We start from the raw sequence: 3,810 nt of genomic DNA on the forward strand, positions 1-3,810 counted from the left end.
ACTCAGCCATCAAAAAGAATGAAATCTTGTCATTTGCAATAACATGAATGGAACTAGAGTGTATTATGCTAAGCGAAATCAGTCAGTCCGAGAAAGACAAATACCATATAATTTCACTCATATATGGAATTTAAGAAACAAAACAGATGAACATAGGGGAAGGGAAGGAAAAATAAAATAAGATAAAAAGAGAGAGAGAGAGGCAAACCATAAAGGACTCTTAACTATAGGGAACAAACTGAGGGTAGCTGGAGGGAAGGTGGATGGGGGGATGGGGTAAATGGGTGATGGGCATTAAGGAGGGCACCTGTGATGAGCACTGGCTGTTATATGCCACTAATGAATCACTAAATTCTACCCCTGACACTAATACTACACTATATGTTAACTAACTTGAATTTAAATAAAATTGTGGGAGAAAAAAAGAGAATGAAGATGTGAATAAACAACATCAGCAATAAAAAATGAGTAACTAATTATTAAGTAACCTATCACTTAAGATTAAAAACCATACATATGACCCAGCAATCCCTCTTCTGGGTATAAATCCAAAAGAAACTAAATCAGTATTATTTTGAAGAGATTTTTGCACACCCATGTTCATTGCAACACTACTCACAATAGCCAAGATATGGAAACACCTAAATGTTCACCAATGGATGAATGGTTAAAGAAAATGTGGTGTGTGTATATATAATGGAATATTATTCAGCCATAAAAAGAAGGAAATCCTACCAGTTGTGATAATATGGATGAACCTGGAGTACTTATGCTAAATGGAATAAGGTAGACACGGAAAGACAAATACTGTATGTACTCACTCATATACGGAATCTAAATAAAATGAAAGTCAAACTCATAGAAACAGTAGAATGGTGGTCACCACAGTCTAGAGAGTGGGGAGAATGGGAGATGCTGATCAAAGAAAGGGTCAAACTTTCAGTTATAAAGTGTATAAGTTCTCATGCTCACTTCAGCAGCACATACACTAAAATTGGAATGATACAGAGGAGATTAGCATGGCCCCTGTGCAAGAATGACATGCAAATTCATGAAGCATTCTATATTTTTCCACTTTCTTACACCATACAGAAAAATACATTCAAAATGGATGAAAGACCTAAATGTGAGACAGGAAACCATTAAAATTCTAAAGGAGAACACAGGCAGCAATATTTTTTACCTCGGCAGTAGCAACTTCTTACTAGACACATCTCTGGAGACCAGGGAAACAAAAGCAAAAATGAACCACTGGGACTTCATCAAGATAAAAAGCTTCTGCACAGTGAAGGAAACAATCAGCAAAACTAAGAGGCAACCTATGGAATGGGAGAAGATATTTGCAAATGACATATCCGAAAAAGAGTTAGTATCCAAAATCTGTAAAGAACTTAGCAAACTCAACACCCAAAAAACAAATAATCCAGTTAAGAAATGGGCAGAAGACATGAAGTAGACATTTTTCCAAAGAAGACATCCAGATGGCTAAGAGATACATGAAAAGATGCTCAACATCACTCATCATCAGGGAAATGCAAATCAAAACTACAGAGATATCACCTCACACTTGTCAGAATGGCAAAAATTAACAACACAGGAAACAACAGATGTTGGCAAGGATGCAGAGAAATGGGAACCCTCTTGCACTGTTGGTGGGAAGGCAAACTGGTGCAGCCACTCTGGAAAACAGTATGGAGGTTCCTCAGAAAGTTAAAAATAGAACTACCCTATGATCCAGCAATTATACTACTAGGTATTTACCCAAAGGATACAAAAATACTGATTCAAAGGGACACATGCACCCCATTGTTTATAGCAGCATTATCCACAATAGCCAAAATATGGACCCAAGGTCCATCGACTGATGAATGGATGAAGAAGAGGTGGTATTTATATATACAATGGAATAATACTCAGCCATCAAAAAGAATGAAATCTTGCCATTTGCAACAACATGGATGGGGCTAGAGTGTATTATGCTAAGCGAAATCAGTCAGAGAAAGACAAACACCACATGATCTCACTCATATGTGGAATTTAAGAAATGAAACAGATGAACACATTGGTGGGGGAGAGAGGCAAACCATAAAACAGACTCTTAACTATAGAGAACAAACTGAGGGTTGCTGGAGGGGAGGAGGGCAGGGGGATGGGTTGAATAGGTGATGGGTATTAAGGAGGGCACGTAACTGTGATGAGCACTGGGTGTCATACGTAAGTGATGAATCACTAAATTCTACTCCTGAAACTATTATTACACTATATGTTAATCAACTGGAATTTAAATAAAAACTTGAAACAAAACAAAAAATACAGGATGAATAAGTTATTGGGACCTAATGTACCACATTGTGACTATACTTAATCATACTGTGTAGTAGACTTGAAATTTGCTGAGAAGAGACCCTAAGCACTCTCACTATGCACATGCAGAAAAAAAGGTAACTATATAAGGTGAAGGATATGTTAATTAACTTGATTATGGTAATCATTCATAATATATACATATATCAAATCATCACATTGTATACTTTAAATATATACAATTTTATTCATCATAATACCCCATAAAGCTGGAAAAAACATTAAATAAAGGTAAAAATAATAAAATGCAGTGATCAACATAATAGAAATAAATATGAAAATGTAGATAACATGAAAAAAAATTCTAGGGAAATCTAAACCAGCAAAGTGGCCCATCATGAAGAAAATCATAAAATCAAAGAAAGGGTAGTTAAATTTTTAGAAGCACAAAGGTATCAGACCTACTAAACTTTTTTTTAAAAAGCTAATTTCAACTGCAAAAAAAAACTGTTCCAATATATAGAACAGAAAATAGACAATTTCTCATTTTCTAAGCTTAGTAATGTCTGTGGTCCCCAAGACAGAAAAGCACAAGGAAGCAAAAACATATATTAATCACACTTATAAACAAAGAAGCAAAATTCAAACATAGTATCAGCAAACCACAACCAATATTTCATTTTAATGCCTCATGACCAATGGTTTAATCTCAAAATTCAAGGATAACACAATTTAAGAAAATTCAGCAACAAAGTTAATTCACTAAAATAATGTATCTAAATGAGAAAAAACATAACTAAGTATAGGTCATTATACCATTCAATGATATCCAGCAATCATTCATGATAAAAAAAACTTGGCAAACAACTTTCATAAATGTATCTACCAAATATGTATAGCAAATATGTGTACAGCATAAGATGCAAAGTGTAGGGCGCCTGGGTGGCTCAGTCGTTAAGTGTCTGTCTTCAGCTCAGGTCATGATCCCAGGGTCCTGGGATCGAGTCCCACCATCGGGTTCCCTCCTCAGCGGGAAGCCTGCTCTCCCTCTCCCACTCCCGCTGCTTGTGTTCCTGCTCTCGCTATCTCTGTCTCTGTCAGATAAATAAATAAAATCTTAAAAAAAAAAAAGATGCAAAGTGTAGAATAATTTACATTAAATTCAGAAATAAAAGTCATCTCTTATCACCACTACTAATCAACCTTGTCCTAAAGGTTCTGGCCACTGCAAAAGATGAGAGAGAAAAAAATAAGTGGAGAATGAATGTAGACGTTGGAAAATATGAAGTAAAATATTTTCAGTGGATATGATCATCTATATAATCAATCCAAGATAACCAACTGACAAGTAGAACTAAAGAGGGAATTCAACAGTGCCTAAATACAAGATCAACACAGAAAACAACAACAACAAACTAATAGCTACCCTGTATAGCAACAATGAATCATTAAAAAAAAAATTATTCAGGACTATGAAATTTGGAAGGGAGACATTTGGATGGATTT

At 35.3% G+C, this 3,810-nt stretch overlaps 1 non-coding gene across 1 annotated transcript; it reads left to right on the forward strand.

The window, feature by feature from the left end:
- The first annotated feature begins 964 nt into the window (after window positions 1-964).
- LOC123323460 lies at window positions 965-1,071 on the forward strand. Its single transcript, XR_006539405.1, has one exon. It is a non-coding gene; the product is annotated as a U6 spliceosomal RNA (small nuclear RNA).
- Window positions 1,072-3,810: the final 2,739 nt, after the last annotated feature.

This window comes from Neomonachus schauinslandi, chromosome X, assembly GCF_002201575.2.
Source record: "Neomonachus schauinslandi chromosome X, ASM220157v2, whole genome shotgun sequence".
NCBI classification, from domain to species: Eukaryota; Metazoa; Chordata; class Mammalia; order Carnivora; family Phocidae; genus Neomonachus; species Neomonachus schauinslandi.